This window comes from Esox lucius, chromosome 5 (genome assembly GCF_011004845.1).
Source record: "Esox lucius isolate fEsoLuc1 chromosome 5, fEsoLuc1.pri, whole genome shotgun sequence".
In the NCBI taxonomy this organism is placed as follows: Eukaryota; Metazoa; Chordata; class Actinopteri; order Esociformes; family Esocidae; genus Esox; species Esox lucius.
Window position 1 is genome coordinate 10526705 of NC_047573.1, and position 21494 is coordinate 10548198.

Genomic DNA, 21494 nt, shown 5'->3' on the forward strand with positions numbered 1-21494 from the left:
CTCACAAGGCAGCACCAGGAGTTTATTGCACTGCCGTCTCCACGGGGGCCTGTCTCTGTGCATTAACGGCCCACAGTGGGCTTTTTTCCGGTGTGTCTTTGAAGACTTGCCTGGCTCTCGGCAAAGCCCAGGAAGAAGTGGAACTAACTATCCCAGGGTGGTCAGATTGCCTCCGCTGGCTTGTTTCTGTCCCTCTCTTTCCCGGAGCAATATCAATCAATCATCTCATCTCATCTTCATCCGCTTATCCGGTATTGGGTCGCGGGGACAGCAGCTCCAGCAGGGGACCCCAAACTTCCCTTTCCCGAGCCACATTTGCCAGCTCTGACTGGGGGATCCCGATGTGTTCCCAGGACAGTGTCTAAATCTAATCTCTCCACCTAGTCCTGGGCCTACCACGGGGTCTTCTCCCAGCTGGACGTGCCTGGAACACCTCCCTAGGGAGACGTCCTGGGGCATCCTTACCAGATGCCCGAACCACCTCAACTGGCTCCTTTCGATGCAAAGGAGCAGCGGCTCTACTCCGAGTTCCTCACAGATGACTTAGCTTCTCAGTCAATCAATCAATCAAATGTATTTATAATGCCCTTTTTACATCAGCAGTAGTCACAACGTACTTTTACAAAAAGACCTGGCCTTAAACCCCAAGGAGCAAACCACAGTAGTATTGAATTTCAGCGGCTAGGAAAAACTCCCTAAGAAGGTCGAAATTTAGGAAGAAACTTTGAGAAGACCCAGGCTCAGAGGGGTGGCCAGTCCTCTTCTGGCTGTGCCGGGTGAACATATTAAGATTACAAATTGTAATAATTCATAAATGCATGAGGGCGGAGTCCAGAGTCTATTTAAACTTAGTCCAGGTCGGAAGCATGACCAGATGGACAAGGACAGGGACAACACGGGGGAGGGGGGATGTGGCAGTGGCAGCTGAAATTGTCAGGTATCGTCTTGATCTGCAACACACCCAGGAGGACTGGACAGGGGACAGCAACGGGTCTTTCAAGCATGGTACTCCTCAGGTGTGGGCCAAGACCTCATCTCCTCCTAAGTTTAAAACGGGAGGAGACAGGGAACATTTTGAAAATGAATTTCTTAGATCTACAAGGATTTATAGTGGAGAAGGAGAACTGACCCTACTCCCCCAGCACAATAATATAGCAGCGTAAGGCCACTGACACTGTGGCCCCGGACAGTGCCCAACAGGCAGGAAATCAATCCACCCACATTGCCAAGCATCAACCAAAGGGACCTCCACCAACCACAACCACCCTGAAAGAGGGCTGAGTATTGCCAGCAGAGTACAGCCCAAGTGCGCAACAGAGAGACAACAACAAGCCAGTGAATCTGCCCCCAAATGGCATTGGAGGGAGGGGATCCCAGTGTTTCACACCAGCCAATAACATCTAGTTTATGATCAGAGATTAATTAATTTACTGCAACTGCCTTTGTAGCAAAGGATCTAACATTTAGGAGTCCTATTTTGAGATACAATGTGATTTTGTGTCATTTTTATTTGTGACCGAGGTGGAGGAAAGTTTTATCTTAATAAGGTTGCTATTGTTAGCCCTACCTTGTTTAACTTTTCTCAGCCTGGAACAAGTCACAATGCCAATAGGTAAAACTGTACTAACTACACTGCCTATGCTTCGACTGACTCCACTATACTAGGAGGCTGGCTAACAGCCTGCGGCTTGACCTGTACCCTATTTCATGGTGAGGCTATAAGAGTGAGACTCCTGTCAATATTCCTAGATAAAAGAAGCGCACCACTCCAGCTAGGATGGAATCCGTCGCTCTTCAGCAGGTCAGGCCTGGCCCTATTTCTGGGAGAGTCCCAAAAAGAGAGCCAGTTATCTACAAACTCTACCACCTGCGACTTGCAAACTCTACCTCCTGCGACAGCCAGCGATTGAGCTGCGCAAGTCTGCTGTAGTGCTTCTCACTACCCCTAGCTGGGAGGCATCCAGAGACAATTACTCAATATTATCCCCATCTTTCTAGCTTGTTTACATGCTGATGCTATGTTCTGCTTCGTAACCTCTGACTGTTTCATCCTAACGTCATTGGTGCCAACGTGAATACAAATATCTCTGTACTCTCTATACTTGCCAGTTTTAAACTTTGCTAGCACCAACCCTAGATTTGCGACTATGTTGGTGGCTCTGCCCCCCGGTAAACAGTGTACGATCGCCGGCTGATTCTTTAGTCTAATACTGTGGGTAATGGAATCACCAATGACTCAAGTTTTCAGTTTTTCTGGGCCACCGGTAGAAAATGCCTGCCGATCATTCCCCCCCGAAGACGGCTCGGGCCTTGACTCCGACTTCAGCGGGGAAACCTGTTGAAAATCTCAGTCGGCTCTAGCAGTGACACAGGTTTAACTGGTCGACAGCATTTCTTCCTAGTGACCAACAGAATGTTCTTGCCCGGCTGCAGGAGCTGTGCCAGGGTCTTCCTGGTGGCACAGACGCAGTTTTTTCCTGTTCTACACTAACATAATCCTTGCCTTACATTTGCGTCTGAAGCCGAGCCACTAACTCTGCTCTCTTTACCTGAAGACCATAGTTCTCCTCCATGTTGTAGCTACAACAATTACAGTGATAAGGCATTTTAATGGTACTTAGCTCCGGGTGTTCAGGGAAGGGTGAGTAGTTCCTCTGATTATGTCCAAATAGAGTCCTGGTGTAGAAAGGTTGGGTAAAAAGTCAACAGATAAAAATATTGCGTTGGTCTACTCTTAAAGTAGAATTTAACCAATTAGTTTATATAAATTCGAAGAAGTTTGGCACGTATCCAGGTAGGTAACAGCAAACAGCAAGCAGTGTACAGCACATCAACAATCCCACAATGCACAGCGAATATGTCTGGATTTGGGGCTTGAGATACTTAATTAATGAAGGATCATCAGTTGGCTTTAAAACCTAAACCAAACAGAGAAGTGCCATATGCGCCCCAGGACTAAGGCTCTTTTCCATCTTGAAAAGATTGTGTGCAGACAGGCAGAGGAAGATGAAGTGAGGAGCACGAGAACTTTTCTGTGACCTTGAGGAATAATTATGTTCCAACCGGGAAAAGCATGGAACACAGTCTGGGTTGAAAGCTGTTGGTAACGTTACAGTGGCCATCACAGTGGTGTCCTTTCCGTCTGACGTTTTTGAGGTAGATTTGGGCTTAGGTAAGGAAGCGTAATATATTGGTCACTAGTTTAGAAGGACAGGCCTTTGAATTATTGAGTAGAGCGAAGATTGGTTCAGTAGGGAGTGCGTGTTTGTGTATGCATGTGAATGTGCTACGAGAATAATTTTTTTGTTCGTGGGGAACGTTTCCATTTGTGAGTATCATGCGGTCGTGACGGATGCCGCAGCCCGCTGCATTGTTCCCAGCTCTGCTTATTCATGCAGTGTAACTGAGCTCACACTGAATATCACATAACCCCGGACCAGGGATCTGCCGGTGTTTTTCCTACTCTGAATAGTCATCCCCCTTTTTTAAATGTCACTTCACAAACCCTGTGGCTCCTTAGTTCTCTGCGTAGTGTGAACGTGACAGGTGAGGAGTTTCTTCTTATTCAGCCATTATTGAACCGGGTGAGCCAATTGAGCAACGTTTGTAATACAACACAGGAAAATAAAAAGACAATCGAGACAGTAAAAGAATACAAAACTAAAAATACAACACTATTAAGGTGACATAAATTCAAGTGTGCCAGGTGCTCAGTGGTGATCATGATGACCACCTTTAATTTCAACACTGAGGCAGGCTGTTCATGGGTTGGACCATTCATGGGGTTTGCGACATTGTTTGGAACTAATCTTTGAAGGCAGTCTCATAGATGAACATTAATATCAATTGACACCGATTAAGATGTGCGTTGTAGGTGCTTGGGAGCGCAATGTCGTTTCCAAAACAGGAATGTAATCATAAGAAGAGCAACCAAATGTTATTTTCAGGTTTGGGGGGGGGGGGGGGGGGGGGGGTTGTAGGGGCTTTTCATTGGTCTTGGCTTTTAACACATGTTCAACCTTGTGATGGCAAACTGATTTGTTCTAAAAACACATTGCTTCTGTAAACAGTTGGGCAGGACCTGCCTGTGTTTTTCTGTACTACATCTCTGAAACAGCAGACCAGCATTCGAGTTCCTTGTCGCAACTGTGTGTCGGTTTATCTGTTGTCAAAAACAGGATTCTTGGATGTTTTAGTCTTGGTTGAGCTCCCCGTTCTGTGTTTTTTCTCCAATTGTGTTTACTTGCAGAGCAACCCTTTGGTGTGTTTAATCTCCAATCCTGTTCCTGGAGAACTTATCCTCCTGTGAGTTTTATCTCCAAACCTATCAGGACACAACCACGATGGCAGCTGCATGTGGAACTAAATAAGTGACCATCCAAAATAGGGAAATAACTTAATATTGTGTATGTCCCTTCTTGTTCTTGGGCAGCAAGTTCCCTTGGTGTGAAAACCCTACAGACATGGGTATGACTGAGCTGCTCTTTTAAATGATTGAACGTAAGCAATTTGAGCTTTTAGATGTCCACCGCTCGGCAGCGGGTACCATGGCAACGAGCCTGCCACTGGCGACGGCTGGACGATGACAAAGCTAATTGGCCATCCACTCATAACACCAAGTGTTCTTCATTTGTCAGTCAACCTTCTTATGAGTGGGTGTTGTGTTTATTAACCTTAAATTGCTATAAGAAAATGATTTTCATTTGTCTTGTACCGGTTGATCTCCCATGTGACAGCCTCTCTCATATTGCCTCTCTCATATTTTGTTCAACTTGCTTAAGGAGTGTCAGTGTAGCTAAGCTGTTACAGGGGCTTCTAGGTTTTTTAGAACCGTGACCATTTTAATATCAAATTTAAATAGGTGTATCATGAACATCCCTTATAAAACGTGTTCATTTGGGTATTAAATAGCCTTTGGAGAAATTATAACCAAATATCCTAATTTATTTATCCAGCTAGCATCAGGGATCGTGCCCATGTGGGCCTAAAGTTTGCTTGCTAATTCACCATCAGCTTATGGAACATCTTCACTTCTGTTTGACTTCTAAACAAGACTGTACCTAATGGTTTGTTCTGTGTAGATTGGAGCAGATAATTGCTATTAAGACTTGATGGGAGAAATGATCACAAGCTGCACAATTTTAATGGTGTTGTTGACAGGAATTTTAGACTGATCCTCTTTTGATGGTAAACATTAGCACTTTTCTGGTTATTGCAAACACTGCAACAGAGCAGGCCTATGTCCTGATTCAGCTGTAATGAGACTTATATTTAGGAATTTAGGGCTGCTGTACCTCCGGGTGGTTTGAATTTACTTTCCCTCAGGGTTGACAATACAGTTCATCTTATCTTGCTATCAAGGTTGAACATGATGTCCTTTGAGTCCCCCTCTTCTCTCAGGGGATGTTATCTGAAGGGGTTGTTTTTAAGACCTCGACACATCCATCACTGGACTAAATATAACTAGCCTACGTGTTGTAATGATTACAGGGTAAACGTTTTTTAATGGTTATATTGGCCTTGGTATTTATCACTCTCACTTTGTCCTCCTACTTGTGGGTTTCCAAACTTGTCATCTCTCCCACTGCCATTCTCTCACACGCACCCAGCTCCTTTGCTTTTTCTCTATCTCTGTAATACCCCAGAGACCTGTACATATACACTAGCTGTTCCCATGTGGTTTGTATGGATGGAAACTTAGTTCTGGGATAAGCTGTGTTCGGTAGGGTTAAGGTCTGGGAGGCTGCTTTAAAGCGGGGTCTCACGGTACCCTCCCTGTGCTCAAAGTCACCCCCTGGTCCCTGTCCAGTACCCACAGTCCAGCTGCTTTCTGGCCCTGTAACTGAATGGTCTGGAAATATTTATGCTTCTTCTAGTGGTCATTTTTCCAACAGTTTCTGATTAATGACTTTTTTTTTTAAGTGGTTTTACTAAGTTTTGTGTTTTATTTACCAAATTACCCCTGAGGAAAGAAGACACCGTGGCTTGTTCATTCTTCTCTGTCGTGACGATGAGAGCATATCGTCTTGAGAACAATGAGTCTGGGACCTGTAGCTTGTTACTGAAGTGTCCGTCATCTGGTGGACAGTCCAGTTAACCAGGGGAGCGCTGACATGCGTGTACCATACGAAAACATACATTTTAATGTGTCATGTGCATTATTATGCATGTTGCCATGACACCCTCAAACATGTGTTCTGTTTGTGCTAGCGGGGAGCTGGGTCAGAATTGGTATGTTCACGTCACAGAACCGACACGAGGTGTGAAGCTGACCGGGGAGCAGGGCCAGAATCGGACCCATGCTGCCGGGTATGTGTGTGTCAACGGCAGCCTCCTGCGGCTCTGGACCAACCTAGGCCATTTTACCACACATAGCAGACTGAACTACCGGTATTTGCAGTACTGTCTCCTCAACCCAGTGTGTGTGTGTGCGTTTGATGTTTTCTCTGGGGTTTTCAAAGCTTTCTTGTTCTGCTGGCTGGTTGTGATTTTCAGTCTGGTAGTAACCATGAAGGTCTGTGGCTCAGTGGCTCCTCATCTACTGCGGAACAGTTATCTTGGAAACCAGGAAGTGAGGAGCCTTGTGAGATTATAATCAATTCCAGTCAAGAGTAGAGGAACTGTACTCTGCTCCTCTGAGTAACAGTTCAAAGTTGTCTTTTAAAAGTTCATGCTCTGTACTGGTTTCGGTATTTTGGTATTTTCTTAGGGCCCCTGAACTGAGTGCTGGTGATGAAATGCATTTCTGTCATTAACGCAGGCTTCAAAATAGGTTTCATTTAATATGCTGGTTGTTAAGTGACAGGGGTCTTGTGGAGGAACTGCTAGAGAGATTTGTTGTGGTAATTATACACAAACAGCATTATGCTAATTGGACGTCCTCGCCCTCCCACTTCCTGTGTTGCCGATGTGTTTGTCCAGAGGGACCAGGTGTTCATTAGGACAGCGACACAGGAAGTTCGTTATTTTCATCGCAGATGACCACAAACACAAATTTAAAATAATCAATGTTTTTGTACCATGCTTCATTCCCTCTCTCTCTAAGCATTCAAAGTTACAATTGATTCTGTTTTTTCCCAAATAACCATTCATCAAGACTCTCTGCGTACGTTAATGTCTATTAAATTGCATTTCCATGCTGTTTATGTCGTTTTTTCTGCCATGACCTGGATGTCAAGGCTAGCAGAGGGCCCAAATGCTGGATTGGTTTGTCCATTGGGTTTGAAAGTAGATGTAAGCTGTACTGCTTAAAGCAATGAAGTTGCTGAATTTTTACTGTGATTTTTGGCTAGACACTGCAGAACATGAAAAGCGCATTTAATCTCCAGAATCTCAGATTTTCCTTTTGGAGGACGTTTCCAGAAAGTGTTATTGTCATATCTGGGGAGTAACACAGAAAAACCGTAGTCTGTTTATCATCCAATTGTAATAGCCTATATTGGTCTGGTCAACCAAAAAAACTTGGGCGAGAAAATAATGGTCTGTACATTGAAGCTGTTCAACACTCCCCGACGTGTGGTAACTGTAACATAAACTTGGGCTCTAGGGAGTGGTTGACTGTGTGTCGATGTGACCACAGTATCACACAGACTTGTATGTTGCTCAAGCTCTTTTCGCCTGCACTGTGGTTTGGAGACAGTTTATTGGATAGAGACAGTGGGTAAAAAAAAAACTTTTTCAGAAACAGTTTTTCCCCGTTTTTCTTTTCCCTGCAGTACTTTTTATTCCAAACCAATGCTGAGGTGTTCGACCCGGCGGCAGGGGCTTAGATCTCCGGACCGGTCTGGGCTGCATTCATTCCATTTTAGCCTATGGATTTGATGCGGCTGTTATGTTGGCCTGCAGCTGTGGGCTGGAAGGGCAGCCTCCTGAGGGGTAATGCCGGCAGATGGCAGGCCACGCCACGGCCTGGAAATGATTGTCTCCATCTCCCAACCCAGCATGGAGGGCAGAAGTCTCCCACTGATCCAGGATACACCCACAGAGAGGTCCATGTCCAGATTACCGGACTGAGATGTGTGAAACCGCTTTTCTCAGTGTGCAAGCCAGGGCTTCTTAGCACCTGCGAGCTGCCTCTTTACTCCTTCTCCTGTAATTTCTGTGGTTAGTGGTGAGCAAGCATCTGGTGTTTGTGTGTGTGTGTGTGTGTGTGTGTGTGTGCGTGCGTGCTTGTGCTCGTGCGTGCTTGTGCTCGTGCGTGTGCACGTGCGTCTTGCGCATGGCAGTGAGTGACTGTTGGCATGTGTGAACGGCAGCACGAATAAAGGATTAATCAACAGGAACCACGGTTGGTTAGTCCTTCTATATCCCTGGCCACCAAGCCTACCGGTCTGTATGTGAGTAGGGTAACAAGCATATGTGTGTGCAGTCTACACAACCACGGTGCGTTTGTTAGTTTTGCTTTTTGACTTTGTGTGTTTGGGTGGTGTCAGTGTTTTTCCGGCTGTGGGTGTGTAATTAAAAGGTAGAGGACATTGATTTCCTGACAGGATGTCTCCTGGCCTCCCACACTGACTCCTTCATTAATCAGCAGCCACCTTAAAAGGCCAGCCATCGACAGGTGTCAAGACACAGTGGTCTCTGGGGAGCTATTTTGGTTTCTAACTTTTCCTGGTTGCTAACTACTTGCTTTTGTGTCTCCTGTACTGCTTGGCCAATCACGTGTCCTGTGTGTGTTTTTGTAGTGGTTTGATACGTCTGTAGGTATTGTAAATATAACCTACTGTAGGTTCACTTCTGCTTTCACAAATAAGTTGTGAGCTATAGTTCCCATGTTTTTTTTTTTTTGGTTTCACCTTGCCAAAAGTCTAAATTTAAATTCCTAAACACAAATGCAAGTTATTTATTGAAGCAAAACACTTGTGTTAAGTCCATCGAGGATTATTAAGAAGCAAGGTTACTCTTCTATCTGAGTAATGTCTGTTTTTATGGTTTGCCTGTTTGCTAATGGGGTCATCTCTTTCTGCACACTGCATCGCACAGACACCTTTCACTAAGTTGTCCAACAACATATGTTTGCAAATTTCTATTACCTGGTCTGTGTAAGCAGAGCCAACCAAGAAGAGCGAATGTCTCTTACTGACTGACTCCCCCTGCAACCAATAGGTCCCGCGTTCTAATCTCGTTACAGTGAAAACAAATTTTACATTAGGATTGGTTCCGCATAGATAAAAACTTTGCTGGCTCCAATCTTAAGTAGCTACTTTATAGTAAGCCTAAAATAAAATTGTCAAGGTTATAATGCGACTATTTCTGGTGGATTTTCAAAGTATACATCGGTGCGTGATTTTTGGGGTAATATAGGCTAGCTAAAAAAATCCTTGGGCAGTAAAAGATTAGGGGTTTCGACGATTCTCTCGTCTTTTCACTTGATGAACATGTCAGTCATTGTTACCTATATTGATCAATGTCATTCACGAATGAAAGAACAATTAATGTTTTTCTGCCATGGAATAGCTTTGGCTGTGTTAAGTTCATGTTCAATCTCGCAAGCAATTGCACAAATCTTGTGACTATTCCAAGTAGTACGTTAGATACTAGTCTATTACTGGCTATTGAGATGTTAAAATATCCTGTGGCAAAAGCCATAGATTTCATAGATGCTATGTGTGGTGGAGGTAAACTTAATTAGAAACGTTAGTAAGTTTAACACAATGCTTAATGGTGTCTAGCTAAATATTCAAACTTGGCGTGATGTTAATGCGTGACAAAATTATGTAATATTGAGATGCTATACCGACACTAGGACAACATATAGCACTGTGCTGTAGTGGTTAAAGATGCAGCTACTCACGTCGGAGACCTGGGTTTGAATCAAGTGAGGGCGACAACATTTATCATTTTTAATTGTGGGCCGGCTGAACTAGGCTTGCCTGGTTCCTTTTCTGGTTTATTTCCTGATATTCCATTTGTTATTAAGACCCTGCCTAATCAGGCAACTGCCAGCAGACCCTGGTGATATGATGATCTGTGTCTTCTGAAAAACATTATACCACTCTTGTTCTTATTACATGGTTTGTTAAACCAGGAAGTCTATACCAGAATCCTTACTCGCTGGTGGGAGTGCATTCGCAGGTGCCCAAGACACCCCAAGGAGTTGCTAGAGCAGGAATTTGAAGCCTGGTCTCATTAATGTGATCAACTGCCAAGTAGTCACCTTAAAGCTTTGTCATTCAATGCCACCCTATTTTTATTTGTCCCCTCATTATTTTCAGGAATAGAACTACATATTTTTCTCTGTAGTTCTGAGAAAAGGTAGGTAAACACTACAGCACTGAATTGTTGCAGACTCGGCAGTGAAATGAAGCGGCACCAATGAGCTATTGAGCTATTGCTAGGACTGTGCATTCTCTTGGGCACGAAGAATTACACTGAAAAATATATATATTTCTCAGAGCTGAGGTCCGGTGTTAACACACTCGCTCCACGGACATAATCTGCTCCCTGACGGAGACCATGGTTCAGTTTCCAGCGTGCTCCTACTGTTTTCAGAAATAAAGCTTGAACAAATAGGTCAAAGGAAATGTCTCCCTGCTTTAGTAACTTGTCACCACGATATACGAAGCGCTGCCCACTAAATTCCAACTATAGAATTTCAATAATCATTCTATTTCCATGATTCCAACTGTTCGCTAATTAGCAAGAAGGAAATATTTCATTAATGTAGGCCCAGAAAGAGGAGAGCGCATTCAAGCCTAATTTGGCAAAACCCATTTAGTGTGCAAATTCATTCTCAATGACTCTGTGAGAAATTACCATAAGGCAACGAGTTGAAGGCTAAGGACAATGTTTTCCTAATATGACTGAAATTAGCAAGTCATTACGAAGTAAGTTTGTTATTAGCATCTGTAGTTGCTACCGAAATCAGCTACAGGAATAGTAATGAGGTTACGTTCTTATCTGTGAAACCTGTGTGCTTTAATGGTAATGCGAGACTGTAAAAGCCACATGCCTTTTCTCACCCATTATCTTCAAATATGTAATTCGTCTCTTTGTACAAACAACAAGGTGTTATGTGGGAGTGTGAAAAGCCACAATCGTCTGGGCACTTTTCTCCATTATCAACAGGGGGGCAGGAAGCAACTAAACTGTATGTCTCAACTGGTGGATTTGTTAGTGCCTAAAGATTTCCTTAAGAGAGCTAGATCTTAGCTGTTGATGTTCAGGTGTTAGACATTCTTCTGAAATGATAAATAAGTATCAGAATATACATTCTGACAAATTTGAATTAAAGTTCATAGATACACAGTTCATAGTTCGTGTGTATATATGTGTATATATATGTATGTGTGTACACTCACCTAAAGGATTATTAGGAAGACCATACTAATACTGTGTTTGACCCCCTTTCGCCTTCAGAACTGCCTTAATTCTTCATTGATTCAACAAGGTGCTGAAAGCATTCTTTAGAAATGTTGGCCCATATTGATAGGATAACATCTTGCAGTTGATGGAGATATGTGGGATGCACATCCAGGGCACGAAGCTCCCATCCACCACATCCCAAAGATGCTCTATTGGGTTGATATCTGGTGACTGTGGGGGCCATTTCAGTACAGTGAACTCATTGCCAATTTGAAATGATTTGAGCTTTGTGACATGGTGCATTATCCTGCTGGAAGTAGCCATCAGAGGATGGGTACATGGTGGTCATAAAGGGATGGACATGGTCAGAAACAATGCTCAGGTAGGCCGTGGCATTTAAACGATGCCCAATTGGCACTAAGGGGCCTAAAGTGTGCCAAGAAAACATCCCCCACACCATTACACCACCACCACCAGCCTGCACAGTGGTAACAAGGCATGACGGATCCATGTTCTCATTCTGTTTATGCCAAATTCTGACTCTACCATCTGAATGTCTCAACAGAAATCGAGACTCATCAGAACAGGCAACATTCTTCCAGTCTGTCCAATTTTGGTGAGCTTGTGCAAATTGTAGTCTCTTTTTCCTATTTGTAGTGGAGATGAGTGGTACCCTGTGGGGTCTTCTGCTGTTGTAGCCCATCCGCCTCAAGGTTGTGCATGTTGTGGCTTCACAAATGCTTTGCTGCATACCTCAGTTGTAACGAGTGGTTATTTCAGTCAAAGTAGCTCTTCTATCAGCTTGAATCAGTCGGCCCATTCTCCTCTGACCTCTAGCATCAACAAGGCATTTTCGCCCACAGGACTGCCGCATACTGGATGTTTTTCCCTTTTCACACCATTCTTTGTAAACCCTAGAAATGGTTGTGCGTGAAAATCCCAGTAACTGAGCAGATTGTGAAATACTCAGACCGGCCCGTCTGGCACCAACAACCATGCCACGCTCAAAATTGCTTAAATCACCTTTCTTTCCCATTCTGACATTCACTTTGGAGTTCATGAGATTGTCTTGACCAGGACCACACCCCTAAATGCATTGAAGCAACTGCCATGTGATTGGTTGATTAGATAATTGCATTAATGAGAAATTGAACAGGTGTTCCTAATAATCCTTTAGGTGAGTGTATATATATATATATATGTGTGTGTGTATGTGTGTGTATATATATATATATATATATATATATATATATATATATACGTATGGGAATGTGTTCAAGGCTCTTTTCTTGGTAAGTGGGATCCAGGTATAATACACACCAGTTTGCTCAGACAATGAGCCAACATCATCAGTCAAAGCCAACTCTTATCTCGGCTTTTACTAGTCTGGTGGGGTGTTTATTGGCAAGACCCACTTTGGATAAATTATCTCTTTTTCTTCCTCATTCTGAAAATGCCTGTCTTTTCTGATATAAAGCATATTTCCTCTAGATGATAGGAATACATAATTACATAAACATATGATCTATTGTTCAGACATGAGGTTGTTTTTTCTTCTTCGCTGCAGGTTATAGCAATAAAATACAGGTGCCCATTCTGAAGCCTCGTGCATACCATAATGTGATGAAGTCAGAACACCTGGAAAGCTGTCTTTTTTTAAAATCATTTGGACACATGGATATCTGAGCTGAATTCCAACCATATTAATTGACACATTTAGTAACCCAATTTAATATATCTCGCAAATTAACTTTGAAAACATGAATCACTTATAATGGACAGAAATGCAATTTCCTTATGCAGAAGAAGTAAGTACCCCCCCTACTTTTACTTTTAGTATCAGGTGTGCCTAAACAGATGCAAATGATTAGAAAGACATTAGAGAGAAACATGGGAATATCCAGCCTTCCATAAACTTTAGAAACCTGGTCTGGTTTGGTCTTAACCATATGGGTGTGTGGTAACACATCATGGCAAGTTCTGAGTATCTATCCAAAGCCCTTATAAGAAAGATGAATGAGTCTGGGAGAGCTTACGAAGCAATTTCCAGGCAATTCAAATTACAAACACTCCAGGGTACGACGGATCATCTACAAATGGGTAAAAGTACAGACCATGGTGGCATGTTTTCCTCACTTAGGGCCTGCCCAACATGCAGTCACTGAGTCAACCATGAATTCCCTATTTCAAGGGAATTATCTAGGGGAATGTGAGCCAGTCAAAAGCTGAAGCTCAACCGAACATAGGTCTTGGGACAGGACATTGATCCTAAACACCGAAGCCAAGCTACAACTACATGGCTCATAAATAATACAGGGAGGGCTATGGACTGGCGTCAAAGGCCAGATCTCAATCCTATTGACATGCTGTGAGGTGCTTGAAGCGGACATTGTATGCAAGGTTACGAGAGCCCCTGAACATGAAACTGTTGAAAAATCCTCCTAGTTGATGTAAGCGACTGATGGACAGTTAAGAGGACGTTATTTCAGCCAGAAGTGGCAACACCAGCTATTAATGCTAGGGATTCACTTGTTTTTTCTGCTCTATTACTGCAGTTTTTTTTTTTTTACCTTTGATTGATAAATGATTGCAAAATATAATGTTTTGCTGACATTTGTTAATTTGCTATAATTTTACTGTCAGTAGTGTTGAAGTGCAGATTACATATCCATGGGTCTAAATCTGTAAAAACAACACATTTAAAAGGGGTTGTAAATACCTTTTTCACATATTGTAATTGTATTTAAAAAAAAATATATATATAATGCTCCATTCACTTTTTTCATTTTGTATTTTTCACATATGATATTGTAGACACTTTTAGTTTTAGTACATTTTAAAATCTATTTTACAAAGAAAAATATGTATGAGATGCACTGCCCTTCTCCTATATCCAAATCCCAGAAGAAAAGAACAAACACTGAGAACCATCATCTGCGTAGGGTTGAGGAGCATATATAAATTAAGCATCCTACCAGACATGAAATGAAGCTTGAAGCAGTAACTAATGAACTGCCTGATCCAGGTGCCCCTCTCCTCCCCTGTCTCTGTGTTTATCCCTCTGTCCTTTTTCTGGTGTGTTCTATCCCTCTGTCCTGTCTCCAGCTTGTTCTATCACTCTGTCCTGTCTCCAGCTTGTTCTATCACTCTGTCCTGTCTCCAGCTTGTTCTGTCACTCTGTCCTGTCTCCAGCTTGTTCTGTCACTCTGTCCTGTCTCCAGCGTGTTCTGTCACTCTGTCCTGTCTCCAGCTTGTTCTGTCACTCTGTCCTGTCTCCAGCTTGTTCTGTCACTCTGTCCTGTCTCCAGCTTGTTCTGTCACTCTGTCCTGTCTCCAGCTTGTTCTGTCACTCTGTCCTGTCTCCAGCTTGTTCTGTCACTCTGTCCTGTCTCCAGCTTGTTCTGTCACTCTGTCCTGTCTCCAGCGTGTTCTGTCACTCTGTCCTGTCTCTAGCGTGTTCTGTCACTCTGTCCTGTCTCCAGCTTGTTCTGTCACTCTGTCCTGTCTCCAGCGTGTTCTGTCACTCTGTCCTGTCTCCAGCTTGTTCTGTCACTCTGTCCTGTCTCCAGCTTGTTCTGTCACTCTGTCCTGTCTGGACAGTTACGACTTGCTAAATTCCTGATATCCGCAATTTGACATGACGCCTACGTAACACATTATTTGCTAATCTGATTAAGCCTTCAGCTAGCAATTTGCCTGACAATCCTTCACACAGAGGATAACAGTGAAATGTAAGTTCCACCACTGCTGGCATGAATTAGCCAAACACAGTCACAGCACCGTATACGCTGTGAGGTTTGTGAATTCCAGCCAGCATGACCTCTTCCTCTCCCATGTTGGGTTCAGCCTGTCAGTCCTGTAGGATCACTTCTGCCATGATGACACGTCACCATCAAAGTGACACGTCCCCTTAACACCGAGGAGCTTTCCTCATCCACAGTTAACATCCATAGGTCTGTGGATTTGAGATGTTTTTTTGGAGCAGTGACACGCTAGTCTCACTTCCCGTTCACAAGAGGCCATAGCAGTTTGGTCAAAGCGTGGGAGAGTCCTCGTCCATTGGTGAAAGACATCTTCATATTAAATCTTAGAGAAATCGATGAGGAGAAAAAAAAAAATGGCGTAACAAGTTCTGCCATCTCACAACAGCCTGAATTCACTTTGTGAGACGAGATTACAGTGGGTTGTCAATGCAGAATGGGCCACGTCATGTGTTGCTCAGACTGACGATCAGGAACTGAGGAACTACACTGCTCCCATGGTTTTGCAAGGAATTGCGTCACACACCTCTGCGTATTTTGTTCAAGGACCTGCCCATTTTGTGACACAAAACAGCACTGCAATTTGTTGGCTGTGGTCTGGTCTGCATTGGCCTTAACCAACCACATGGCTGTCCCATCAAATGCTAGTCAGTAATAATTTAGCTGGCCATGCTTTGACCTTCATCCTCACAGTCCCATCACATTCTCCTCATTCAAATGCCATAGATTTGAAGTCTCTGATTCTTAACTTCTCCTTGACTGTCTCACAGTGGTTTAGTTTTGTATCTCCATTAAATGTGTGTAGAAACTTGTGTGTAGAAACCAACTGTACTTCATACTCATCGTTTTATATACTGAAACACTTTGAAACGTTCCATCAAAGCACCACCATCTTTATCAGTCATGGCGATGGAGTCACTCAGATATTTTGTATTTGTAGAGTCAATATTCCACTCTGAGGGAGAGAGAGAGAGTGAGAGGGGATTGGAAATAAGCACAGTCCGGGCAAAGACAGATAGAGAACCTCATGCTGTGTCTGTGAGATGTTATCTCCTCTACTGGAGTGGGTACAGACTGAGGTCCACAGCAGGACCGGCCTCGCTGTGCTCCTAGTAATACTGTAGTAATCTGTTAGTGATTTTAACTGGAGGCTATGACTGAGCCTGTTCAGTACTAGACCTGGAGTTATGTACTTTAGACAATGCTCTAATCCACAGCAACTTGCAGTAGTGAGCACACATTTCCATAATTGCCCGTGTGGACATGTCCACATGTGAGTAAATGAACATAAAGATTTCCTGACCACACAGAAAGAGCCAGGTTCCTGTCCACAGTTTTATATAATGTTAATATCTAAGTTGGAGTCACACAATCATTACTGTTCTGTAATCCTCCCACTACCACTCAGGGCAGAGTGCTCTTTAATAGGCTACAGTTGGTGAACTTAACTGAGTGGTGAAAGTGAACGAAATGTGCAAACACAGACACGTACGAACTGTACCGGCATTTCTATCTTTCTGGGAAGCAGTATACAAAAGACCACACACACACAACCATGAATGGACGTGGGGGTGTCCAGCTGGGTGCAAAGCAATTAAACAAGTGCGTGATGAAGAAGCCATGAGGAATGGGTGCATGGGACCTTAGTGGACAATTAGAGCACCACCTGTCCCCTCAGGGACCCATCTTTTATTTTATTTATTTTTTTACGTCAGGTTGGTAAATGGATCTTAACTGGGGCTTAACTGTGGAGTTGCATAAGTTATCCTGTTCATTTGCAGTTATTCATCAGTGCTCCCACTGGCGAGCTCTGTTCACGATAACTGCTGTCAATCCGATTGTAAATGTGTGACATTTTTATATTCTCGTTTACTCTGTTTTCTACTTCTGGGCACTTCATTCAAGTCCAGCAATGTTTTTTCTCTAAGATGGGAGACAATTTTGAAAAATGTGCAACGCTTCAACATTTTGTAGCCTTCAAGTGATTCTCTTCACTCAGCTCATTATGGCTATCATCGCCATGTCAACCTCTAGACAGCTCAGCAAACTACCTGCCTTTTGCATTTGGTTTTAATAGTATTTAACACCATGAGATGTTTTTTATAGCATACGCAGGCATATAGAACGGTACCATAACTTTTCCATTTTCTTTTCATCCCCCTTATCCCCCAAACAATTTCAATATAAATCAAAGTGAAAGGAACTAATCTCCATGACCAAAAGAAAAACGGAAAGAAAACAAAAGGCCTCTGGAGTGAGGAGGGGTTGTAATTTGTTTTATTCTGATTGATGGGATGTCTGCTACTGAGGCCTTGCTGTGATAGCAGAACAAGTTGGTGAACTCAGTCAGATGATGGAACTCTTGGCATTACCGAGCTTGGCAGCTATTTAAGTGGGGGCTCAGTGTGCTTGAGATGTTTTCAAAAATGAATTACTCTTTTTAGTAGTTTTTTTTTATTACTTCTGAAGACCGGCCTAATTTGGTCCTGCAGGCATTGTTTGTCTCTGTCTTTCTTCTGCTCCCTCCTTTTTTGTTTTCTCTCTCTCTGTCCTCCCCTGTGTTCTTCTGTCTGTGTTCAGATGTCTCTAATATAACACTGCCTCTGCCCCTTACAGCTTCTCTACTCTCCATGTACATGTTTACATCATTGCTCTGCATCATGTTACTGTGAATATCGGATGTGACTCCCGGCAGATCTGCAGTGTCAAACAGTCTCCCGAACCGGCCTTCTCTGTCGTTGGGGGTTGCATGAACACGCACACGCATTGTGCCTACATGCAAACACACGTGTGCACGAGTTTTGAGTCCACGTGCGCCTTGCTCTCCTCAAGCTTAATATGTCAACGTTGACCGATCGTTTTGGGGACACCAGACGTGTGAAATTGAACAGACGAGAATATATTGCCAGTGTAGGACAAAGTATGCACCCTATCGTGAATGCCATATAGTCCACCGCATCCCCTCAAGACTGTGTCCAAGCCACAAGTCTCAGTGCCAGCACTGGACGTCTCCATAAATCCTCATGAAACGCAGCATGCACAAGAAAAAGAAAAGACTCACACACTGGGCTTAATATGGGCCTGAACAGATTCCTGTCCCCGTGGGAGATTTACTTAGTGGTTTGTTCCTCCATGCTACGTCCCACTCTACCTGACCCCAATTTAAAAGGGTTCTACCTGGAGAGACATTACTGTAGCTGTCTCCGGAGAGTCCCTGTGAGTGGTGTTTCTGCTGCTGCTGATTGGCCAGGGAGACGGAGTTATAGCAGACCAAGAGCTTCGCTCACCATTATTTCAGTGAAGAGCGCAGCCGGTCAAGTGCGGACGCGGCGCCATTGTTCGTCATCTCACACGGACACGTAACGTGTCCCAAATGGCACGCTATTCCTCACCTCGTCCACTTCCTGGGCATGTAGGGGGCTTGGTGAAGGAAGGGCCCTACGGAAAGGTGCGAGGCTTGGGAGGCCGCCGGGGCGCCGTGGGAGTGCGGTCGGTCTTTGCGGTCGGATGACAGCGTGTGCCCATAATCTGGGCTGTGGTCGGGTCTGGTGCGGAGAGCTCTTTCTCATTAGATTTGTTGTCAGATCTGCCACTGAAGGGGTCTGCTGGGGTTGATTGCGTCCTCTGGGGTGGCTTGTCTCTAATCCCCAAGTAACACACACACACACCAATTATTTAGATCTGAAATGTGGGAACGGCATGTTTTTTTTACATGTCAAATCTCTTATACTCGAACATGATATCCCATTGAGTTTCTCCACGATAAGATCTCTTCATCAATCCCCAAACCGTCCTCATTGTTTTCAAGGTGTTTCGCAGTTTCAAAAAAGCACATAAAGCACACCCTACCTAGCTAATAATGCCGGCTTCTTAAGTCCAGTGCTTTACCTCCATGTTTTCTGTTTGATACAATTGGGCGTCATTCATCTCTCTGGCGCCTAATTTACACTGGCAGAAATAATAACAATGAAAAACAAGAGCCGACAAAAACATCATTACAAATGAATGGATTTGTAAAACGTATCGGCTAAGCTCTGCATGCCGTTAGGGTTTTACAGGCAAAAGTATTCAGTCACAGATTGGGATTTTTTACACTGTAGTCCTACAGTTTTATGAATGTTTTGATGTCTATTGATTTGTTTACCAGGCCATCTTAAGGTTACATTCCTTGTTGATGAGAACGCAGATGCATTTTCTATTTCATCTGTGTCCCTTATGGCCTGATTTTCATCAGAAATCACATGGAGAGAATCAGAAAGTGAAGGTTATGACTAAGGTAAAGGCTAGACTGGAGGCAACAAAGCTGCAGACTAAAGCATACTTTATTTTAAACTTTCTCTCTTTCTCTGCCTGCTGTTTAAGCAAAGCCTTCGAAACAGATCAAAGTGTTTAAGCACTAGTGCTGTCAGTGGTAATATGTAGGCAACTGAAAGGCCAAAGAATAGAACCAGCTTTTTTTTGGTAATTTCTATATGTGCTGTGACTGCCATTGTCTTTGTTACCCAGAAGGGCTTACACTGTCCGTGTGCTTAAGTTAGGTGCTGTAGAAAGAACATGTTAATGCACTTTATTTCCAGGTTGTGTGTGAAACGTGTTTATCCTAACATTAAGTAAATCTGGACTAATAATGTAGCATAATATATACAATCTTTTCTGGTTCATTTAATATTATATCTCATTTAATACATTAATACACCTAGGCATTTTTAAAATTTATTTTACTTCAATAATTGTTCTTAATTACTTGACAATTCTCATTATTTTCACATTTTCAAAGCAATGAGAGTTATACTTTGATGCAGTGATCTTTTGATATCTTTTATGTTCCTCTAACTTCATAAAATCATATTGGACATTGCTATTTGACCAATCCAATCAAATTAACAGACTTTTTAGATTGAATGTTCTGAACATGTGATTTGAAATACCACACGCTGTGTACCTGACTTGCGTTACAAAGACGGCTCATGTCTCTGCCAAATTCCTGTCCTCATCTAGTATCACCTTCTAACCCGTCCTCACTGTCACCTCCTACCCCATCCTCATTGTCACCTCCTACCCCGTCCTCACTGTCACCTCCTACCCCATCCTCATTGTCACCTCCTACCCCATCCTCATTGTCACCTCCTACCCCATCCTCATTGTCACCTCCTACCCCGTCCTCACTGTCACCTCCTACCCCAACCTTCATTGTCACCTCCTACCCCATCCTCACTATCACCTCCTACCCCATCCTCATTGTCACCTCCTACCCCGTCCTCACTGTCACCTCCAACCCCGTCCTCACTGTCACCTCCTACCCCGTCCTCACTGTCACCTCCTACCCCGTCCTCACTGTCACCTCCTACCCCGTCCTCACTGTCACCTCCTACCCCGTCCTCACTGTCACCTCCTACCCCGTCCTCACTGTCACCTCCAACCCCGTCCTCACTGTCACCTCCTACCCCATCCTCACTGTCACCCCCTACCCCGTCCTCACTGTCACCTCCAACCCCGTCCTCACTGTCACCTCCTACCCCGTCCTCACTGTCACCTCCTACCCCGTCCTCACTGTCACCTCCTACCCCGTCCTCACTGTCACCTCCTACCCCGTCCTCACTGTCACCTCCTACCCCGTCCTCACTGTCACCTCCTACCCCGTCCTCACTGTCACCTCCTACCCCATCCTCACTGTCATATTATAAGGTGATGCACACTGGGTTATGCATGTGCTGTTAATATGTCTTCTTCAAGCAACATTTAATTTCATCCTAACAATCTGCCAACGTCCATAAGTGCCAGGGGTTAATGTGGTCATAGTCATTCTTTTTAAAATGTTCCTTTAATGTTTGCAGTCGACAAACTAGTCTGGTCTGTTATCATTGATTAATATTGCTTGCCTGCATGCAGTATATCCTATTTCTTCATTTTTCTTCTTGGGGTCAGATATCATATCATAATTCATACTTTTTCATAGTGTCATACAGGTCATTTGGACATTAGCTGTAATATTGTGTCAGTGCTTTTTCTCAGTGCCGTTAATAACATTACCAGCTCCTCACCTCACGGAAACTTTTTAGCACTCTTTCCACACACACACCCTTTAGAGGGCAACACAGAACATCGCCAAAAGAACAACCATCAGGGTTCACGTAACACTTCGGCCCTTGTGCAAGGCGGTTAACCCTAACTGGTCCAGAGTCTTTGTGATGAATGGCTGATCCCCAGCTGTGAGGGTGTCTCAGGGAGAGCGGGATATACACCTTGCATGCAATGCACCATGTCCATGGGTAAAATATTGTAAAATATAATCACCCACCAAATTATCATTACCGCCCCTGCGTCATTGAAAAGTAATGGGTAGTATTGCCTCAGCTGAGGTGGATTCATACCCCAATGCAAATTCTACACATTGTAGCTTGCTCATTGACTAGGCTAGCACAGTTGAGT

The 21494-nt window shown here is 43.7% G+C and overlaps 1 protein-coding gene across 3 annotated transcripts in view; it reads left to right on the plus strand.

Annotated features, from left to right (window-relative positions):
• LOC105006659 (zinc transporter ZIP11) overlaps positions 1-21494 on the plus strand; it is an 84682-nt gene that overhangs the window by 24890 nt on the left and 38298 nt on the right. The window lies entirely within an intron of this gene.